Source organism: Crocodylus porosus, unplaced genomic scaffold (genome assembly GCF_001723895.1).
Source record: "Crocodylus porosus isolate Cpor-Errol unplaced genomic scaffold, CroPor_comp1, whole genome shotgun sequence".
In the NCBI taxonomy this organism is placed as follows: domain Eukaryota; kingdom Metazoa; phylum Chordata; order Crocodylia; family Crocodylidae; genus Crocodylus; species Crocodylus porosus.
This window is the reverse complement of record NW_017728920.1, coordinates 17,632,295-17,656,580: the sequence shown is the minus strand read 5'-3', so window position 1 is coordinate 17,656,580 and position 24,286 is coordinate 17,632,295.

The window sequence follows — 24,286 nt, the reverse complement described above, 5'->3', positions numbered from 1 at the left end:
CTCCACCTTCTGTTGGAAACACTAGGATTTTTACATGGGGGAATTCCAGGCTTTCATTGCAGGCTCAGAAATTTCCTCTGCTCTGGAGCCAGATATTATGACCTTCTGCTTTTGAAAGGCCATAGCTATTTACTGTTGAATAATTCTATATTATTAACAACAGATATAATTATGTTGACACAGTTACAATATCTATTTTCTTAATATTATAGTACTGGCCAGATAGAAAACATTTTTTATTGTTGGTTGAGAGTAAAATATTTATTATTAAAACAGATTTCATTGCTAGTTGTTACAAAATTAGACATCAATTTTTATGTTATAGGCCTGAATCTCTTAGATCCAGGATATCTACAAATACTTTAGCAGGAAGAAAAACTACCCATGGTTTTAAGTCTAATAGGTTTTAGAGAGTTCTGACCAGGCTGAAAAGCAGTGTGATAAAGACCAAGCAGGAGCCTTGGCTGCAATTTGTTCAACACTAATTGTAGTCAATTTTTTTTGTTTCGATCAAAGTTATGAAAATGACTCAACCTTATGTTACAAATTTTATACTCACCAAGTGAAAATTGAAACATATGCCTGAGATATATAAAGGAGTTTATAGAAGATTCCTTGGTGATTGGGGGAAAAACTGTTCTGCTTTGTTATTTGTTTCATCTACTGAAGACATTTTTCAGAATATGCAGTGCTCCCAACCATCCTATATACACTCTCTTCCAGCTTTTTGAGCATCCATCTCATATTCTCCAGCTTCCTTGCTGAAATGATAGGGTTTTTTAATGGAGTATGCAAGAGGGAAGAGAGTGTTTTAGAACTGGAGCAAGAGTTTTTTTCAGAAGGTTTCAGATGTGTATGTACTTTGGGGAAGGATTTTAGATGAGCCCCCAAATACCTTTGAGTATGGTCCAAGGAACAAGTGGATACAGCTTTTATTCATAGGTCCAAAAAATCTTTGACGGGAAATTAATGGAGGAGTAAAGGGGAATAAAATGGAAAAAAAAAATAGAAGTCCTTTATATGTACCGTACCTACTTCAATTATTTAAAATAAAAAGCAACCACTAGATGGCACTGATGTGTTAACAGCAGTCCATGTTGCTCTTCTCTTATGACCCTGCTTTTCTGCTGTTTATTTTAGTTCCGTCACTCTCAGCAAAGCCTAACATTAACAAATCTTTGCATTCGAACAAATGAATTAGGTGTTCAGTGTTACATACATATAACCACACTGAATTTTTTATCAGCTTTATAATGTAATGGCTTCATGGATTATCGAAAGAAGGAAAAAGTAGTATTGCTCTGTTAATATCAGTTATACATTTTGATTTCTCTAGAGCTTGTGTAGGAGAGAGGATTGAGGGTGAATTCAAAGCATAGGGAGGTAAGAGCAGAGGTACACTCACATCCTAAATGAGGCTAAATACCTCTTAGAGGATAAAATCATTGCAAAAAGTCACATGAAAAATAGCTTATGACATTATGTATCTATGACTGCAATGTATTTCCGAAGACATCAATATGTAAAAGGCTTGAAAGGTCACAGGTGCCAACATATTTACATATGCATATGCGCTCTTGCACGCGTGTGTATATTGTACCACAAATGTGTGTACACACACACACACACGCTGTAATCCAGTCTCTCTCAAACATCACATGATACCACACATTTAAAATCCAATACTTCCAATACTGAAGGGCTACATTTTCATAGTCTCATACTTCATAAATTCAATATATAAAAACATGCGTTTCTTAAATAACATAGAATGTGAGTGCTTTCCTCTACATGGGAAATTCAAGGCATTGTTGTGTTTCAGGAGAAGGTTCCCATTTGATGAAGTAGTTGAAGGACTGAGGTCTCAAATGACACCTGATTCCACATTGGAGCCCCCTTAAAGAGACTCCACTGTTCAGACACAGTCACTTATCAGATCAGGACAAACTCTTTCAACCATGGCTTTTGTATCATCTGGTAATTCAGGTCATGCTGGACCCTAGCATACAAAAACTGGGTCACCCATCAGAACCCAGCCTCCCAAATCATGTGCCCTTTAATTAATTAAAATTATGAACAAAACTTAGAACAAAAACATGCAAGCAATTTAAGGGAGATAAGGAAACCTCAGAAGTAGACCAGAAAACAAGAGAAATATTTGGGCTGAATTGCATAGATATATGGAACACACCCAGAAGTAATGAGCTTAAACTCCAACAAGGGAGATGTAGATTAGATATTAGGAAAAACTTTCAAATTATGAAGCTGGTTAAGACTGGAATAGTTTATTGATTTGACACATGCCAAATCAACACTCAAGATCTCAGTATTGCGCTGTTAGACAGAAGGGCATGATACAAAATTATATACACACACGAACTACAAAAACACTCTATGGGTTCATACACAATTATATGCACATACACAAACACGCACCTCCATGGCTGTGTGTTAACACTAGGGGGTGTTTGAGGTAACTTGGTGCTCAGGGTTACTTGAGGCCAAGGTGCCTTTAGGGTTACTTGGGGTCACTTAGGGTTAATGTGCCCCCAGATTACTCAGGGTCACCTGGTGCCAGGCTGGAAGCAAGGGAAAGATGAACATCTTGCTGGGGTCATTTGACCCCAGTATTCTTTCCTGCCGTGGCAGGGGGTCAGACTAGATGATCTGCTCAGGTCCCTTCTGACACTAGAAACTATGAAACTATGAAAAAGCCCAGTGGCAAGGAGGAGGCAACCAGGAAACAGAGGTAAAAAGCTGGGAGATCAGGAGGCAGATAAGTGGTGACAAGGGGCAGACAGCTAGGAAACAGAGGCAGAAAGCTGGGAGATTGGGGCTGAAATGTGGGGCATAACACTGAGAGATCAGGGCTGGGAATGAGGCAGAAGGAACCAAGAAACCCAACTGTTTTAAAATAACTGTTTTATTATTCAGGCAGCACACTATACAGCCCCATGAAATTACTGGTTTCCACACAGACACTCTCTTTGTCACACACACACAGGTAGCAGGAGAGGAAAGGCTTGTGGAGGGATTGGAATCAAGGTGTGTGGGGATAGAGTCCAGGTCCTTTGCTTGGGGAAGGAAGGTGGGTGATAGCTACCTGTCCTGGGCTGCGATTTGATCCTTGCTGGCCAGTCGAGGTTTTGTCCAGCAAGGTGTTGTCCTGAGGGTGTCACTGGCAGGGCCTCTGGGTAGTTAGGTGGTGTGGTATAGTACTGGTCCAGATGGAGACGGCATCCCAAAGAGATCACACTCTACCACCCCTTTTAGAGGGGTGAGCTACTGTGTTTCCTATGGGAAGGACATGTCCAGGTATACATGCAGATCCAGATGTCCTCATTGTCTGATGGGACACTGGTGGGGTGGCTGGTTTCTGTAGGGTCTTTGTCTTCCAAATGCTGGGTCTTGTCTCTGTCCCTGGGTGAGGTCTGTGGTTCCTGGGTGAGTCAATGCAAGGCAATGGTCCATTTGTTGAATTGATCATTAAGTAGAGGCCTGCTACCATTGTACCTCAAGCACGCTCATTCATTCCCATTCATCCAGGCACTAATTTACATGACCCTGGTTAGACAAGAGTCACAGTTACAACATACATACAATAGGTTATATTTGGGCAGAGGACACAAGATGGAGGCTTGACATACAAAATGGAAACTTAACATTACTTGACATTACAGACACCAGCCTAAATCATATAATGCAATATAAAACAGTAAAAATCAATACAAACCTAATAGAACACTATTTACAATATAAAAGGGGCTTGTTACTATAAGGGAGTATAAAAGCTTATCTTAGTTTACCTGGTACTACTTGTAGGGATAGAGAGGGCAGAGAGAAAGTCAGAAATGTTTGGGGAAGGGAATGCATTTTTAAGTTAAAAAAAACAAACAAAAAAAACAAAAAAAACACCTGGGGTGGGGCGGGGGGTGCTACAAGTTTATCAAGAGAAATTGTGGAGCCCCCATCCTCAGAAGTTTAAGAGCAGGCTAGACAAATATTTGTCTGGAATGGTTTAAAAAGGCATGGCTATGCCTTGAGCAGGGGGTTGTGCTAGAAGGCCCTTTGAAATACCTTCTAGCTCTGTTTTTCTATGTTATTAAAATCATAGAAAATCAGGGTTGGAAAGGACCTCAGGAGGTTATCTAGTCCAGCCTCCTGCTCAAACCAGGACTAGCCCCAACTAGACCATCCCAGCTAAAGCTTTGTCTAGCCAGTTCTTGAAAACCTCTGTAGCAGGGCTAGGTGTGCCCGCCACTTTAAGGCTCCTGGAGCTGGCAACCTCCAGGTGCCGATGAGGGCAGCCATTTTGGGCTCAGATCTGCCTATATAAACGGGACAGTTTGGCTGCTGAGGCAGGCAACAACATTGCCTGGCCTAAGGGCTACCGAGTTTCCTCTGGAGGTAAAGGAGGAGCTGTAGGGGATGGTAGGAGGCTGCTGGTCCTGGCTACAACTGGAAACTACACCCTGCCGGGAGTGGGTGGCCTGGTGGGCTCCCAGTGGCGCAGGAGCCCCCAGGAAATACCAGGCCAGTGATCATCCCAGTGAAAAGTGAGTCGGGGTGCCTTAACAGGTAGTTGTGGGGGTGCAAGCCCCGAGGAGGAGAGCTGGAGGCCAGGTGTGGCCAAGGCTACCTGAGCCCTGTGGGGGTTTGAGATCCTGAGGACAAGAGTTGGTACAAGGATGTGTATTCCTCCTTAATATAGGGTGCCATGCCCCCACCTCTCCTTCCTGTCCTGTCCCTCCTGTACAGCTTATATCCCTTGACATTCACCACCCAGTCATGCATTGAGTCCCACCATGTTTCAGTGATCCCCACTATGTCTGGGCTGGCATCAGCCAGCAGGAGGGCGAGTTCCTCCTGCTCGTTTCCCATGCTACAAGCGTTTGTGTAGAGGCATTTGAGGCCTCCTGTGGAAGTGTGTACTGACCCCCTAATCCCAGCATTGCCTTTGCCCCTGTCGCTTACCTGTTTATTCATTTTGCTCGATAGTCTAGGCTGGGCTGTAGTTGTGGGTGTTGCTTGGTCAGGCAGTCTGATGTTTCCTCCACCCTCAACTTCCCCTTCCCCTGATGAGCCTAGTTTAAAGCCCGCCGGAGGAGGTCCGCCAACCTAGAAGAGAACACACGCTTACCTTTAGGGGAGAGGTGGAGCCCATCCCATCCAAGCATGTCTCTTGTCGTGATGTACCGGTCATGGCTGAGAAAGCCAAAGCCCACCTCGAAGCACCATTCCCATACCCACCAGTTGGTCTCCACAATGCACGTTTCATGCCGTCTGCCACGTCCACTCACTGGCAGGGTAGAAGAGAAAGCCACCTGTGTGCAGCCTCCCACCTAATTACATCTATTAATTAATCAATTAAGACCAAGGCATGGCAAGTGAGAAGGCAGGTGGTTAGCTCAAGAACAGGTGGGCAGGCAATGCGGAGATCAGCCCTGGTAGGTCCCTCTGTTACAACCTCCAAGGATGGAGATGCCACCACCTCTCTGGGAAACCTATTCTAGTGTTTTACTACCCTCATAGTGAAAAATTAACACGAGACATGAATCCACAATCCCTGGCTTAGGAGGCCAGTGCCTTATCCATTAGGCAATGTATCATTTTGCACCAAAAGTAGCCCATGCCAACCACTGAACAGGAAGGGAGGTACACACCAATGTCTCTAGTGACTGGTTTTCCTTAATATAAACATTAAGCAGTGTGCTCTTTCCCCCCCTCCCATCTCCCTTTCAAATGCTTCATAATTAGAAAGAGTAACATAATGAAGGAGTGGGGGAGTTCAGGGTACCAGACATCCACTTAATGGGGGTATATGAACCACAGCAATCACCGCTGCCTCAGCCACCTAGAACACAGGTCCTGGTAATTATACTGCTGATTAGAAATGATAGGATGGTATTCTGTACAATATCAGATCCCCACCTTTATCATCCTTGCAGGACAGTCATTCATGCACAGGGATGTACTCGCCACATATCTGAGGTAACTGGGTCTGGAATCATGAAAAATCTGGCGGGGGGGCAGTCTGATTCTGGGAAAATTGTTTCTTTATGCTATTTTGAAATAAGCAATTCCTTGGGTGTGATAATAAGCCAAGTGACATTTCAATATTTGTGTGCTGTCCCCTAATCAAAGCCGACATCCTGAAGAGTGACAACCATGTGCATTTTTAAGAGACTGAAAAAAAATCTCCTTTGTAATTTAAACACTTTGATATAATGAAACAAATTGCTTCCCACGTGCCAATATTTGAAATTCTCATAAGTATTTGCTGAGTTGCTGTCCACATGTTACTGTTTTAATCATCCATAGTAATCATTTCCATACACCCAAAGCACTTAGAAAAATACAGACAAGACCTAAAGAGAGACTGACACAGTTATGCAAGAAGCAGCTTGTGAGAGTAAGCCCTAAACAAGAAATATGAACCGGAAGAAACTGGGTGCTATTAAGGCGAAGAAATAACCTCCGGTGCAGTTTGTGCCAGAGTCAGCTCCTCCCAGGCACAGCATCTACACTTGCACCTGGGACTGCAGCATTCTGAGTCAGGATGGAGTAGCCCCAGGCTGGCAGTAGGCTCAGGGGGTAAGGCCCAAGCAACAGTCAGGCAGCAGAGGGACTGGCTGAGGTACAAAAGTGCAGAAGTACAGGGCTAGGAGATGTCTCTTGTACCTCAGTACTTCTGCACTCTAGTACCTCAGAGCAGGGAAAATAAGTCTGCGGGATATGAGAGCCCCTTTGCCCCACCTCAAATTCTTCCCCATGCAGACCCTTCTAACCTCTCTCTAAGTACATGGAAGTGTGGTACAAATTTAAAATAGGTGACCTTGAAATAAACATAACTGTAGTCATTTGAATATAGTGTCCATATACTTACCTCATCCAGAATTGATACATTTTATCTTCTTTTTGTTACCTTATTTCTATATATATTTGGTAAAAATATATGTCTCTCTACATATAAGGCTATAAGATATCTATATCTCTATATCTCTACACTCTACCTATTATATCACAAAACCTTTAAACCTTCCCATTACAGAAATCCGCTTCCAGGATCAGGTACTCAAACATATTAGTCCAAAGCCAAAAGGCACATGATTTACTACATAATTCATTAGGCTGGGCCCCAGCAGAGTCAAGAGCATTTACAGCTCAGCAGGTACATATACTCCAGATACCCTCCACACAAAGGGTCCTTGTGCCAATTAGCTCCTACTTATGACTGGAACTGGGTGTTTTGGTCATGAGTGTTAGGATCCTCCAAAAATTTCTATGCAGATGATGCACAGGGCAACTTGGTCCAGCTCCACCTTCTGAAGGGTAGAGCCACACCCATCATGTGACAGGCTGAGAGAAGTGCCAACAGAAGAATTCTGGTTGAACTGTTCGGGACTCCTTGTGGTGATGCTTGCCAGATATTTAAAGCTGTAAAAGAAACAGGAATCATTGGAAATGGGAAAGAAAGACCAGCTCAGCTGTGCAAGTAAAGAGGAAGTTGAAATGTATGCAGAGTACTGGCTCACCCTGACTTGAAGAAAAGTAAGTGCTGAAGGGGACTGCACTCAGTAGGCACTACTATATATCTTATTCAGATGGAACCACCTGATGTAGACACATCAACCTTGAGGAAACAGACTACCACCACATGTCCAACTTTCTTTTAAACCAACTTCCTAATCTTCCCAGAAGAGATGCTGCTTATCTAAAAGGACACTGGAAATGTCCTTCACTTATTTTGCACTAAATTGTTAAAACTTTTGTTAAGAATTTTGGGTGCTCTGGGGAGTTGATCCAACTCCCAAGGAACAAACTTCTATACATTTCCACAGGAAAGATTATGCCTTTCTGTTCCATTCTGTTTACTTCATAACAATTCTGTAAGAGACATAAACAAAATAGCCTTTCCCAATGATAAAGGAAAGCCAGAGACCACCAAGCTTCTTTAAAAGCTAGTCACCATGAGCAAGAGAACAGATTTCTCTTTTCAACATGTCAACTTATTTTTAAATAATATCAGTCTATTTTGTGAATGTTTTAAGAAAGAAAATTCTTAACAAATTAATTCCGCCCCCAACCCTTTTTAGATGATTTTAGTATTAATCTCACCAATACACTAGCGGTTTAAACCAGGCTTGTCCAACATATGGCCTGCGGGCTGCCAAGCCATTTTATCTGGCCTGAGTTGCCTGCTCCATGGTGGCAGCGGCAAGACGGCGGCAAGGCGAGGTGGGCAGGGCTGGCCTGCGGGCCCCAGCCAGCAGTGAGGGCTGCTTACCCCTGTGGGGCCGGCTCATCAGTGAGCTGGGTCCTGCCGCTGCTGGAGACAGCGTGTGCAGCTTGTTCCTTGTCTCTGCACCTTGCCCCAGTGCGTGGCCAGCTCTGCCCGCACGTGTGGTGGATGGAGGCCCCAAGGAGGCCACTTCTCATGTGCTGCTGGGGATGGGAGGAGGCCAGCTGGGTCTGCACCAGCCAGAAGTTGCGGCGGAGCCATGTGCCACTCAGGATGGGACGACTGTGCACCACACAATCCTGAGCGGCACACGGCTCCGCTGCCACTTCTGCTGGCCAGTGCAGACCTGGTCAGCCTCCTCCCATCCCCAGCAGTATGCAGCTGAAACCAGCTTCTCATGTGCTGCTGGGGATGGAAGGAGCCTGGCCAGGTCTGCACCAGCCAGCAGACGTGGCAGCGGAGCCATGTGCCGCTCGGGACAGGCCAAGCCTGCACCGGTCAGTCCCAAGAGGCACACAGATAGAAGATAAATGCATAATATGTTAATTGCTTAAACGAGTTGAGCAGATGGCTGGAAGTATTATTGGATTCAGGACCTTGCTCAGACAGGAGTCTTACCCATACTGCTTGCACTACTTCCATTTTGGTGTCCTACTATTATAATTCCTTGAGAATTTCAGTTTGCAGGGGATGTGGGACAGACAAACAATCAAAACCAAAAAAGCCAACAACCCACTAGCCTATGTTTGTAATCTTTCCCTCATTTTCCCACTGATAGGGACTGAAAGGAGAGAGGAAATATGACTAGCTCCACAGGGATCCCTCTAACTGAGCAGTCCAGGTGGAAAGGCAGAATGAAAAATACATACGAAGATTTCTTAGTCAAGATGTGGTAAAACTACACTGAATTCTAGCACTGGGCTGCAAACCACTGTGAAACCACATCTCGACAATCCTTTCACTGAACAAGCAGGTCTAACCTACTTTTTATTAGCAGCAAAAAGAAGCAGAGAACATTCAGCTTTTCTACAGATTTTAAAAGACCACAGCCAAGTTATAATATTAATGTTATTTTTTCATAGTTGAGGTGCAGATGTTTTTAATATCCGAGCATTAACACTCTGCCTTAATGATTATAAAGGCCTAGACTCTTGCATCATGTTAAAAGGTCGTAAATTTAGAGTAATAAATCTTATCTAAAAACATTTAATTCAAAATGTTTAGTATTACTTAGAAATAACTGCTAAATTCCACAGTACTCATGTACTTCCAGAAGGTTTTGCCAACCTCAAATTCCTCCCTACTAAAAGGAAAGGATATTATAACTTTTTATACAAGGAAAATGCTCCACCATATGGCTGAAGGGAATATTCAAAACATACTCGATAACATAGTTTGATTGCCATAGTAGCCTCTCCTTTTCTGCCTAAGAAACTGTGGTCAAAATAAACTCCAACCACAGTGAGATACTCAGTAGGGAAAGCAAAGATGCAGACTTTTCCTTTTGCTGTTAACTTTCTCAGAATAGATTTGCAGGCTTCAGGTGGAGAAAAGCACCACCTGCTGCAACAACATTTCAGGAAAGAAAGACATAAGGAAAAGCAGAGGGAGGGGACAGGACACTGAAAAAAAGCCAACCTTATAATACAGAAAGGAAGAGCACACACCAACTGCAGAGACTTCCTCAGGCTGAGGAAGGGTTTTTAAACCTGAAAAACTGCTAAAACTTTTTTCCAGCTATTTAAGTTGGTCTAATAAAAGATATCATATTCACACAAAGAACCTTGTCTACCTGTATAAAGCACAGACCTACAACCAGCTTTCAATTAGTCTCTGCTTCTTATCAGGTTTCTTCTTGAAAGGACTTTCCAACACTTGTCTGGTGTTCATTCTTCCCAGTTACCTGGGCAGCCCTAAGCCACTTGACTCTTAAAAGGCAACAAACCCTTTTACAGGACAGATTTTTGGCTGGTGCAAATCAGCACAGCTCTATTAGCTAGTTATGCCAGTTTACACCACCTTAGAATCCAGCTCATTTACTTCTGCCTCACCCGTCCCCTGCCACCACCCTTATCAGATCACTAAATATTAATTGTTGTTAAAATGTTTAACTAAACTCTGCTTTCTGTGACAACTGATCTGAAAAGGTGGTTGTTGGTAAAATAACACTCTAAAGCATTCTGTAAAGTGTCTTGGGGCCTCTGAAAATGGAGTGGAATAGTTTAGTTGAAGACAGTTAACTGATAAAAAGAGAAAATATTTTGCCACCCATGATAATTTATCAGGGATCACCTTCCTTCTATGGAATTTAAGCCACCTCTGAACCACATTCTAGTGCGACCGTCTACATCTTTACCCGGTTTGTTTAGACTGAGAACCAAAATAATTAGAGTCTTATTAAGGCCTGTATGATTTTTTAAAATCTTTTATAACAAAACCCCCTACCACATTTATACTGACGCTCTGTATTTTTATATTTGACGTGACAGGAATGATTTTCTCATGAAAATAACACCCTAACAATGCCTAAGATACCAGCAGTACATCTTCTGAACATAAACAGTAGATTGATGGATGAAAGAATATTATTTAGTGATTCATTCTTCTGCATTTACAGGAAAGTTTATAGATTCTACCATAGCCATATTGGAAATTTATATTGACACTGAATGAACAGTGACCATGAAGACAGCAAACAGGCCATTTCCTTAGTGAATTATTCCTGAGGGTTTGCTGAACAGCTAAACATTTTACGTTGTGAGTGGCTGCAAATAAAACTGCTTATTAGTTGGCAAGATTAATATTTTCTATAGATTGTTGATTAATTGTTTAAATAGCTTTATTTGGAATCTCTGTCCTCAAAATAGCATTATAATTTCCAGAGGAGGCATAATTTTTAACTCAACTGGACAAACCTCTTAAAGCTCTAGAGAGAATATTTCTGGTATGACATGAGTGTGAGGAACAAGTGAGCTCTAACTATATATAGAGGAAGCACAAGCTCCATAACATTATTCCTTCAGAAGTGGACTGAAGACCTGGATTAATGGAGAGCAACTTCCATAAAATCCATATACCACAGATAATGGGTCATAGAGAAACAGGACTGGAAGGGACCTCCAGAGGCCATCTAATCTAACCCTCTATGTGAGGCAGGATCATCCTGACCCCAGCCATAATCTAAGCTCTGCATAAGGCTACCATCAACCCTGACACAACAAAGACCTAACACGCTAACCAGCCACTGGTAAAGCAGTGAAACCACAGTAATCAGTGTTTTGTTTCTATAAAATGTTGTCAGTATATGCTCGAGAGGTCCCAGGTAGAGAATCACACCTCCTGTTACAGAGGAAGGCAAAACCCCCACCCATCCATATCAATCTGACTACGGGGCAAAATTCCTTAGTGACCCAAATATGGTGATCAGTCTGACCCTGAGCAGGCAGGGCAAGACCCTCTGGCTTTGCTCCTAAGCAGGAAAAATCAGCACCACAATTGAAGTCCCTAGCTTTGTCTGTAGCCAATACCCAATGCCTCTGGGTAATTTAAAAAAACCCTGACATGTAACATAAAAGGGAGGGAAGCAACCAGTAAAACCCAGAAACATGGGAAATACCTACAGTAGAAAAAATAGGCACAGCTATGCCTAGATCATGCCTATCCAGCGGCTGTCCAACCTCATGTTGAACTCCTCCAGTGATGGAGCATCCACAACTTTCCTAGGCAGTCTATTCCACTGTCTCACAGTTCTAACAATGAAGAAACTTTTCCAGATAGCCAATCTAAATCTACTTTGGAACTACAAGCCATTGGTCTACATCCTTCTCTCTGCAGCAAGAGAGAAAAGGTGCTTTCCCTCTCAGGTACTTGAAGGCTACCATCACGTCCCCTCTTAGCTGCCTTTTCTGCAAGCTGAACGTGCTCCCTCAGGCTCTTCTTGTATGACTTGCCTTTCAAGCCCTTTATCTTTGTTGCCTGCCTCTGGACCCTCTATAACATCTCACAAACTAATTATTGTCCCCAAAACACTCAAGAAAAGTCATATGTAGGACTGGGGAAAGCAATACCAGACATGAGGCATGTCTATAGGTGTTAGTAAGTCAAAACAATAAACTCCAGTGCTTATTGCACCGGAGTTTATTGCTTCCCAGATGCTGCGTTTACACATACAACTGGGAGTGCAGCACATTGAGCTGGGTCAAAGCAGCCGTAGTTGGAAGAGGGCCTTGGGGAGTCAGCCTGCAAGCCCAGGGCTGCTTCTGCCTGGCTCAACTGCTGCAGAGTATGGGACACATAGGTCCTCCAGTGCAGGGCTAGCCAGCAGACTGTCCCTGCATTGACGCACTCTTGTGCCCCAGCCAGCCACTCCAGTGTCTACACATGCATGGCTATGGAGTTAATTAGTTTACTCTAGCCTAATAGCACTGCATGTGTAGATGTGAGACATTTACTGCTGAGCTAATTACTTGAGAGTGGGTTGGGCAATCTTAGCTTTGTCTCTCCTCTGTACTTATCTGTCATGACTTGGATTGAGAAGAAAAGAGAGGAGATCAGAGCTCTTTGATGTTCAAAGATAAATAAATGCCACCCAGGTGTTAAGTGCTCACAGTGTTAGTTTATTTTCCAAAATAAAAAGGGTACAACAACAGAAATCTCACTAATTAACTCATTTGTGAGGGACAACTGTACTGCAGATAAGGGATCTCTGCACTAGATACCTTATAGAAACTTTGTGAATAGTCTCTGCCACTAATTGCCTCATTAGGGGGATACCTGCTCCAGGTCTATCATACTTCGCAGGCGTCTTGTGCTGGAAGCGGCCCCCTGCTGCTCCCCCACAGTTTGCCTCACCATTTTCAGCGTTGACTGTCCCAGTGGGGTCAGGGTTTGGGGTTAACTCCTACCACACATATCTTATCTGAGGCACACTATCCCTCTCTAAGATCCTGGTAGATCTGCCTCCCAGTGCCTTAGTATCTTCCCACACTCAGCAGTGCAGCTGGGATCCTTGGAGAGGTAATCTCCCTTGGAGCTGACTTGCCGAGTCTCCTGAAGTTCCACACTCCCAGAGTCTTTCTAGATCCCAGGTTGACTCCTTGTATTCTCCCTGGAATCTCAGTAATTCCTAGTCCATCTTCTAGTGCCCAAAGGCAATCAGTCAATGCCCCACCACTGGCTTTATGCTGATTTTGGTGGGCTAATCACCAAGCCTGTCTTGGGTGTGTAATTTCCTCCACCTAGCAGAGTTCATTGTTGGGTCAGTCCTGCCCAACCTTGCCTAAGTAACAGGGCTCCTGCCTGAGTCCCTGTTACAACTCAACTACAGAAAACATCTCGTGTGGATGTGTGTCTGTACTATATGACAGTAATTCCCTTTTTGTATAGTGAAGATTCCAGCTTCATTCCCCTATGCATGTTCCCCCTCCTTCCCTTCTCTTTTGTTTTCAGTGCCATGTGCTTGTCTTAATATTTATTTCATAGCACTAACAACTTATTCCATTGTAACAAGCTATATTTTTCTGCCATTTCCCATAGGAAAATGTGATGATGTTTCTCTCTCATTATATAAACTTGATCTATTTCAAAATACCATTCAAGTTTTTCTGGGCAAAGGCTTATGCATCTTTAGTTGGAAGTTTCTTCACTTTTCCAAAATCCTTGCTATGATTCTCAGAATATTGTAGCAAATCATGTATTTATAGGACGGACATCAAATTCCATTCTAAATGTTTGATTAATCTTCCATGTTTATGATGGCAGATCTCGAAAACTGGAGGGAGAAGCAGAGGTGGTTTAAGAGAAAATAAGTGGATTAGCCAAGTTTAACCTATTATTCCTATCCTGCTTCCTGAAAAAGCCTAATCTATAGACAAGTTAGAAAGATTAATTTAAAACTAACTTTGGAAATAATGAATTTCTGCTCTTGAGCTTCTGCAAATGTGTAGCCAACAGGAAACTGTTTGCCTTTCTTCTTCTTTTTTGTTTTACACATCTTTCAGCTAAATCAGAGCTGCAAATGCACATCCAGCACACAGGGACACTATGTAGATATGTGCTATTCCCTAGGGAACTTCAGACTCACAAATCCAATAGGGGAAGAAAGCAGAATTAGAATTTCCCTTTCCGATATTTTTATTTAGCAACAGGAAAAAGGTATAAGCTCAAATTCTTCCTGAAGGACTTCAATCTCCTGAGACCCGATTATCAAACCATTTGCAGTATTTTTCCCCCTTGAAGGATGCCGTCTATAATTCCTTGCTCTCTGTGCAACATTAATGGATCACATGGAATGCGAATACTCTTTCAGTGCAATTGAAACCATGGTACATCCATTTCATGTCACATATGCAAATCAGAATATCAGAAAGTACAGTAATGGCAGAGTGTTTGTAAGTAGTGTAGTACCTTAGGTGTGGATAAGATCACAGCTCAAGGCCCCCTCTCCTAGGCAGCTGAATTCACTAATTATTATAAGTCTTGTGATAAGTACACCTGAAAAAAATTTGATCAAATTATTTTCACATATTGGAAAATGTTGACATTGTTTAATGAAGGCTTAATTTGCAAGGCAAGAATCTACCTTTTCTGGAAGCACTTTGTTTTGTAAACTTATTTACCTAGTGGGAATTTCAAATAAAAAAAAGGTATCCTGAAGAGCAAATTAAAAAAAAAGAGAATGAACCAAGCAAATATTTCTGTTGCAAGAGGGACTCAATATTGCATTTGGGGATAGACTCAGAGGAGTGTTTAACAGTTATGTCACACTTAACCACCTATTACAATGTGTATATGCAAAAAAGAGTCCTCAAGAACCCTGCTTAGCCAACACCAAAACCTAAAGGCATCTAAACTTCACAGATATCCAAAATGTCACCAATAAATTTCCTCAGGCACAGAGAGGCCTGCTACTGAGCATGCCCAGAACTGTCTAAATCCTGACAGAGCCAAGGAAACTTTCAGAGCAGTCAAGATTCATGGACTAGGTATTCCCCAGCCTCTAATAGACATTCTCAAGTAAACCTTCACAGAAACACAGGCCAGCTGGGTTGTGGTGCCTACATTTTATCCAGTGGTTATAGCATAAGCCAGAAGGTGGGATGCCTAATATAGATTCCCTTCTTTCCCTTGAAGGATCTGCTTCTCTGCATTTCCAGGTAAGTGCTGTACCAGGCTATATAGTTTATACTAGGGTGAAGATCTCACACTCCATCTATTTGAAACTGTTATGCTTTTCTATCAGGGGCAGGCAATAATTTCACCTGGAACAAGTTTTGGCAAGCTGTCAAGGGCTGCAAGGTTAGCCCCATCCCCTGATAGGTGCCCTGGTCCTTTGCCACCATCTTGGAATCAGAAGTTTTGCCCCCTAATCCCTGAACTTTGCCACTGGAAGTGCTCCCCTTTGCCTCCAGAAGTAGTTCTTTTAGCAAGGGAGTTTGCCACCTTGGAACCAGAAAAAAAAATTATATCCTAAAAATCAAACATTTACTACAACATACATGTAGCAGGGCACTACTTGTAGAGGCAGGATAAGTACCCAGATGCTGGTTGCTAGGGCAATCGGAGGAAACTAATGACCCACACCTGCCAGCAGTCAGCCGACCAGAAGGGGCAGGGCCTGGCTCCCATTTAAACATCAAGGCTGAGGTCAGGTGGGCAGTTCCCTGCTGGCAGCCAAGGGGGAAGGAGCTCTGCCTGAGTGAGGAAAGAAAAGAGGCCTAAATGCATGAGCAGCTTGATACAGGTGAGGGATGGAGCACCCTTGGGGTGGCTCGAGTGATGTTTTAGCTGAGTGGCATGGCATTATGTTATAGCCTAGGGGCTGGTGTTTTGTTTGCTGTTTTACTGGTGGCTTGGGTGAGGCTACAAGGGGATGGAGGAGGCCTCATAGGGAGTCCACAGCAGTGTGGGGACCTGAGTGCCAGAGAAGTCGCTGCACTGGGGGTGTGCTGACCCTGAGCCCCAGAGAGGGGGCAGTGCGAGACAGGGCTGTGGGGAGCCCAAGCACCAGAGAGTGTGCAAGACCAAAGAACATCCATTACATCAGTGAGGCTTGGGGCATGGTAAAGGGGTGTTTGGAGCCACACATTGCCCATAAGACTGGGGTGCACAGAAGCACCCATTACAGAAATGGGGCCAGAGTACAGGAGGAAAACCGTGTCCAGGGAGACTAAGAGGCAGCCTCCCTATTATATATAATTGACATCAAAGACATGGCTGGCAAGAATTGAGGGCTCTTTGTAGACTAACCAGACATAGTAAGGGGTATCAGGGGAGATCACAGCAACCCCTAGGACACCCTCCTGTTACAATACATTAATTTGATTTTTAAAAATTATTTTTGTCCTGATTTACACGTTTGCATAGTGTACATAGAAGTCTAAGCATAATAGCTTAAAAAGAAGTCTTATTTTTGTATATGGGGGGCATGGAAGGGTGTGGAGGGGTATGTGGATTGTGTGGGGATGGATAGGTGTGGGATGTGTGGGGGGTGCGAGTGCATGTGGGACACCCCCTACCTAGTGCCTGGCACAGCAGGAGCCAGCCAGAAAGTCTCAGCTATGCTGCCAGAAGCTCCGTGTTACTGGAACCAGCCCAATCCAACTGGCACTACACAGTTCCCAGCTGTACGGCTGGGACCACATGGCACAGCAGGAGCCAGCTGGGAGCCACAGGGGCTGGGCTGGGTTGGCTTGGGCTGACTCCTGCTGCATCCTGTGGTCCTGGCCACGCAGCCGGGAACCTTGTGGTGCCAGCTGGGCCGGGCTGCCTCCAGCAAAGCTAGTGATCCTCTCACCTCCCCTCTCTACCTATCTGAATTTCCCACTCTCAGATGGAGGGAGTGTGAGGGAACAGCCCCATAGTTACCAGACCAGAAGCCTCTGCTAGGCAGGGCCTTGCTGATGCCATCACTGGGTCCTCCTACAGCTGGCTACTCCTGATGCTGGCACCTCATCAGCTTTTAAACAGGCAGTCACCAGCAGGCAATAATTTTCTAAAGTTTTACAAGGTCCCCTTGAGCAGGACAGAATGGCCTGGCAGGCTGGATGCAGTCCATGGGCTGTATTGTGCCTGCCCCTGTTTTATGATGCAAGTTTTCATGGACAAAAACAAGAATATAACTATGGCCTAGTGGTTAAGTTTCAGTGCATATTCAAGTAAATGTGCCCTAACAGTTAGACTCTAGAGTTACATTCCTTCATATTCTTTCTAGTGTGATGGGTATTGAATTCCAAGCAAAAATGAAATGGTTTCAACAGAAGGAATTAAGGAAGTTCCAGATCATAACTTATTTCCCCATGGCTAGAACAGATGATCTGTAAAGTAGAAAATCCAGGTTCATTATGCTACCCAACACCTGATGGAATTGAACCCAGCTCAGTCCAATCACCAGCCAAGGGGATAAAATGAGGATGCCAGCTTCTTCTTTCTCCAGCTGCATTTTGAAGGAAAGAAGTGGCTTAAGCACCTACATTCAGGGGACAACCGGGAGGGTTCATGGCTTTGAATCCTGAGTGGAGGGACCTAGGTGTGTGTTCCTATGAGTGATGGGGCTAAGTCACATTCTTGTCCCAAGCATTTTCCATTGACTAGCTTGAAGAAGGTCCCTACCTGAAGTTCTGGCTTTTAAATATCACATTCTTATGTACCCTGTTCTCCCCAGCGCAATATGCATGACGAATGCAGAACTGAGGATTCCCATAGGCAGCAGGAAACCTAAAAGTTAGGCATTGAAACACTGGATGCTGCAGCACCCAAGTCTTTTTGTGGATCTCACCTTTAAGGTATACAAATGACTTTCACTTATCAGCCAAAACCGATCATCTGAGTACTGGTAACTGCAATTCTCTGATCACACTGTTCGCTGGAGAATCACACCAGAGAACTTTAAAGAAAAAAATCAAAATAAGAATAAACAAGAAACAGAAGTCCCTTTTTTCTGGGGTACCTTCATCTGCAATGCAGTTTTTCTAAGATAGAAACAAGAACAACAGTGCCCTCCAACTGCGGAAGTGCACTGAAGCAGCTGAACACAAGAAGAGTTTACTCCATTTATCCTTCTGAATGACAATAAGACATATTGAATGGGATTGCATAAAACAGAGCTCTATGATATTATATTCTAATTCCCAGTCTGCTTTGAACCTATTAAAGAAAAAAAAAATTTTCACTCCCATCTCAGCTCACTTCTACAGAGACTCACTTTCATGGAAGTTTTTCCTTTTGAAAATAATTTCTCCATTTGCAGACACATAGATACTTTGATGGGGAACATGGGATTTTTCTTTGAGCGAAGTGAAATTTACTGTTTCTCTATTGTCACTCAGAATAAATCTTTTTTGACTAAAAAGGTCAAACTTTACAGCTTTCTTGTGAAACCAGGATCATTTCTAAAAAGTTCAGATTGTGAGAATTTCAACTGGAGGTTTTCCTGGGTTACTGTAATTTTTTTTCTGCACCTCTATTATTTAAATCCCTGAACATCTGCAATGTATTCTTGAACTGCACACTGCATTGTGTAGACACATAATAGAGCGAATCCGCTGAAGAGATAACACATGTGGCTCATAAAGGATGCAACTCCAATTATGGTGTGTGGATAGCATTGTGTTACAAATGCAGGCAGACGGCTAAAGCTAATCCACCCACTATATTTTTAGTTCACTTCCCCAAATCTGCATATTTTTAGCTTTCCGCTCGAAGTACAATAACATCTCTTCCTTGGCCTTCCACACCACCCCCCACCCCCACCAACTCCAAACACACACACACTTCCCCAGAAAAGAAATTTATTTCCTTAGAAATATTGGTGGTTTTTTGGAAGGGTACTGAATATCCTGGAAAATAACTTTCTTCTGTTTGGCTAAAGAGATTCAGGACAGTTCCAAGGCATTCGCTAAAGTTTGTTAGTGCTAACTACATCTTTAACAATGTTACAATCTGATCTGTATTAGATTTGAGAGAGGAAAAAGCAGTTTAGATTTGGCTTAAAAAGCAGAATTTCACCATAATAATGTAAGGCTTATTCTTGCTCCCATGTAAACAGCAACAGCAAGCATTTTCGTATTCCAAAAATAATGTTTTCATTGGCTAGAGTCTGAATGCTTCTAGAACTAAGTCCTTGAACAGTCCAGCTTAAGGATGAATGCTCATTACCTCCGACACATATATTGAAATGCATTCCCTGGTGTCATGTGCCGAATTCCAGAAAGACCATTATAAAGTCACAAGGTACATGTACTTGTGTATAACTGTTCAGACCCCCAAGGAAGTATTCTGACACATTCGTGTCTGCACAAAAATATCTTCAGAAGGTCACATTTTGCTCCTTCCTACTCATCATAAGCTTACTAAATAGGCTGAAATGCAGATATATTTTTCCTAGGCAAAACAGAGACAACTTGGTCCTAAGCAAGTTTATAATAAGAGCTGGTTGACTATGTTGCACTTTCCTGCAGCCACTTGGGCTTTCTAACGTTGTCCACCTCTGCCTGGCTTCTCAGACAGCTAGTAATAAAGACCTGAATTTAACTCTAACCCATATGTGGAATGCCTATGAATGCCAGACACATTGAACAACACATAAGAATGAGAGTGGATCTCCTCAAATAAAAACCACTTGAATTATTTCTGTTTAAAATCCCAAATATTTCTGAAAGTGTATCTAAAACATGTTCAGCAAATGAGTACACTTCACTTGTCATACCTGCTTCAGCAGAGAAAAGCTCCGAGAATGAAGCAGCACTCCTAAGTCTCTCCATGCATATCCCATTTAGCAACTTCTGGGTTAATAACTCAGGTAAGCATCCCTCCTGAACCTTGGATACACAGGCCAAGGGAGAACAAATACTCCTGGGACAGTGTTCCCTTTCCTTCCCTGGTCTCTACAAGGAGGAGCAAAATATTTTCCCTTGTCCAAGATGTACACAAGGAAGAAAAAAAAAAAAAAAAATCTGCTCACTTCTGAAAATAAAGAAATACCAACTCCCTTCCTTACTACTAAGACAACCAAAGCCTTCAGGTATGAAAACAAAACACACTACATGCCCCACTGCTTCCTTTTTGTGTTAAAGGATACAAAATGGGATGTAAAAACAAACAAACACTCACCCAGGAGCTGCAAGATGAGGCTTAGTGATCTGGCTTACACCAGAAGGCTACTTCTGTTCTGCAGTGCATCATTACCCACAAAGCAAATCCGAAGGAGATCATCTCAACTATAGAGGAACCCAAGACAATAGGAACAAAATTGGTCCTGTAAGTTCTTTCTGCAGGATGAATGATCTGACTCGATGCCAGACATCCACAGCTTGTGAAGCAGCAGTACAGAGGCTTTCCTGAAAAGAGGCAAGTCTCATTCAAAGAGGGGTTAGGAAGACTGGACACGTTAAGGCAAGTCAGGAAACCAGCTCTATGTGAGATTTTCCTCAGGATATTTGAAAGTTCAGGAACAAGGAGACTTAGGCTCTCTTTTAGAAAGGCCTGCAGTGGTCTAAAACATGGGTCAGTAACCTACAGTCCATGGGCTGCTTATGACCCATGAATAGGTTATCTGGTTTGCCAAGCAAGCCAGAAAAATACGGTTTTGTCACCAGACCTTTTGTGTCCTACTGCTAGCACATTTCTCACTAGAATGTGCCATCTAGTGGTGGATCTACAGTAGCCATCTCTGTCCTGCCTTAGAACTGAGCTGTTTTAATTCATCCCACTGTTAGTGAAAGGGTGCTGACCCTAGGCATAGAAACAAAAGAAGTGGTTTTTTTATGCTCAGCTCTTTCACAGATTCTTTGGGTTATTAGTTAAAATACAGTACATTTTTCTCCCTAATCCCTTTCAAGGTGCAAGTTTCTTTTGGGCCCCAGTAAAGCAAGTAAGGCTGTGCGAGGCTTCAGACCGTGCTTTGGATCCGGAGAAGCTTTGGACACTGCAGCATCCAAAGCAGCGTGTCTGGATTGAAGCGCTGGTTTCATAAGCTTTCCAAAGTGATTTGGAGCTTCTGAACCTCTTCGGAAGAACTTCAGAGCCACTTTGGAGATCCAGCCATAGGGTATAATGGGGAATCAATGAAATATCCATAACTTTGGGGATTTTTTGTCTGATTTGGATTAAACTTGCTGGGTGGTAGCATCTGCTGAGAGCATGAAGCCTGCCAAGTTTCAAAAAGATCAGTGCAGTGGTTTGGGGGGGAACGTCACCCCAAATTCTTGAAAGCAAAACTCATGTCACATGTATGTGTTACATCAAAGGGAGGGTGAAAACTGCAGAGATAGTAGCCCCTGTTGAAGCCACAAATCCTGCCAAGTTTCAAGAAGTTCAGTGCAGGGGTTTCAGGGGGAACTGCACCTCAAGCTGCTGACAGGCAATACTCATGACGTAGATGACCCTGTGTGTGTTAAGACACAGCAGACTGAAAACTGCAGGTGTGGTGGCCCCTGCTGAGACCATGAACCCTGCCAGCTGTTAAGGAGATTGGTGCAGAGGGGTTCTGGGGCTCTACACCCCTAGCTGCTGACAGACAAAACTTGTGACATGGACACAATCAGTTGCACAAGGGCCCATCTTCAGGCAGTTGATTGTCTGTATTGATTATTTCCTCTCCTTAGTCTGTGGTTTTGTAGATGTTAATCCTTGCTTGTTAACTCATTATGCGATAGCTAGGCAGTGTGTATTGAGCTGGTCCCTCAGTGAATCATGATTAACTGGTAACACAGTAGCTTAGCAGCCAGGCCTGCAGTAGTTTCCCCCCCCCCCCTGCCAAGACAGACACAGTTGCACAGGCACCCATGTCATGAGTTTTGCCTGTCAGTAGCTAGAGGTGCAGAGCCCCAGAACCCAGAAGCCCTGCACCTATCTCCTTGAAAGCTGGCAGGCTTTGTGGCTGCAGCAGGGGCTACCATTCCTGCAGCCTTCACCCTGCTGTGCCTTAACACACACACACACACACTCACCCATGTCACGAGTTTTGCTTGTCCACAGCTTGAGGTGCAGTTCCCCCCAAACCCCTGCACCTATCTCCTGGAAACTTGCCAGGCTTTGTGGCCTCACCAGGGGCTACCATCCCTGCAGTTTTCTGCCACTATCTGCAGCTCTGTACCTTCCCTACACCACAGCCCATGCCTCACAGATTGCATACACTAATGTTAATCTACCCAGCCCTGCATTGGGCCCCAGAATCCTCCAGTTTGGACCCCTCTAAGATCCCTCCATTCTGGTGGTGTACCCTGCCTTCATTCAGGCTGCCTAGCTCCCTGAACCTATTTCCCATCTCAGGCACGGTGCCCCTGGGACCTTTGGCCACACAGGCCCTGGCCTCACCTCCAAAGCCAGTCAGAACTCTGGACCGTCAGCTCTGGGAGTCCCTCAAGGTGGGCCCCTGGCCCTTTTGACTGTTTTGGTCCTGGCCCCAGCATTGACCAGTCAAGGGTATTCTCTATCAGTCTTCTGCCACTAGTCCCCTCACTCTTGCCCCTGGATCTGCCTTCTGGCCCTACTAGGGGTTAACCCACCCTGTTGTGGAAGCTGAGGTAACTCACACCATGACTGGTGTTCCAGGGTCTCACGGGGACTCTCACTCCCCACCTGGAGCAGCATGTCATTGTGCTCACTATAGATCTTGCTTTTGACCCACACTCGGCCTCCCAGTGGTGGAGGATTTACTGGGCTCAGGACTTGCCCCTCTCTCTCAGGCTGAGCCCCCTTTATATGGCCTCTGGCCTAAATTACAGCCTGAGGTGTCTAGAAACATACCTTGGCCTACTCCCCTTCATTCAGGGCTCCTCCTCTGCCCCCCTCATTTAGGGCTCCACATCAACCCCTCACTTGGGGCCATGGGGCTTCCCTTCCCAGTGGGCTCAGGTGCCCATAGCCATGCCTTCCCTCCGCAACTACCTTTCCTCAGGGTCTTGCACCCCCACAAGGCTCAGGTGGCTGCAGCCATGTCTGGCCCTCACTCTCCCTCCTGTGGGGTGCAAGACCCCAAGGGGTCAGGTGGCTGCAGCCATTCCTGGCCCCCACTACCTCTGATTTTATACAAACCCACCTGAAGGTAAGGGCTAGGGTTAAAGTGCCCCTTCTCACCTTTCACTGGGGTGATCGCTGGCCTGGCATTTCCTGGGGGCATCCACACCACTGAGAGCCCCACCAGGCCACCCAACAGTTTTAGTTCATGCCCAGGACCAGGAGGCTCCTAGCCATCCTCTACAGCCCCTCCCTTACCTTCAGAATGTTCCATGAAGTCTTCCAGCCAGTTGACATTGCTGCCTGACCTGCCAGTAGCAAAAATGCTCTGCTTATATAGACAGCCCTGAATCTAAAATGGCTGCCACAATCAGGCACCTGCTGGCTGCTTGGCTTAGATCTTAAAGCGGCAGGCACCAACAGTGCCCTGCCACAGATCCCTGGTATCCGAAGCAGCCAGATCCAAAGCTGGATTGAATAGCTGCCTACTCGCACAGGCCTAACAGTGAGTCAGAAGCTCTAGCCTGGGGCATAATTAGGCATCACACCCAGGGTTTGGTTACAAACCTGTTTCTCTGTTCTGGATCCTTTCCAGTCTGTTCATATTCTTCTTGAAGTGTGGGGCCCCAAACTGGACATAGTACTTGAGGTGAGGCCACACCAGTCCTCAATGCAGTGGAAGAATCACTTTCCTTGATTTGTCACTGACACTTCTGTTAATATACCCTAGTATACTGTTAGCCTTTTTTGCAACACAAATACTCTGTTGGCTCATATTCAGCTTATGGTCTACTGTAACCCCCAGGTCCTTTTCCACAGGACTGCAGCTTAGCTACTCATTCTCTAATCTGTATTTGCATATGCAATTATTCTGTCCCAAGAGCAGGACTTCACACTTGTCTTTTATAGATATAGACATTAGAGCTAGAAGGGACCTTGGAAGATCGAGGCCAGCCCCCTGCCTGAAGGGCAGGAAGTCAGCTGGGGTCATAGGATCCCAGCAAGATAAACATCCAATTTACTCTTGAAGGCGTTCAATGTAGGCGCTTGAACCACCTCCAATGGCAGGCTGCTCCAGACCCTGGGGGC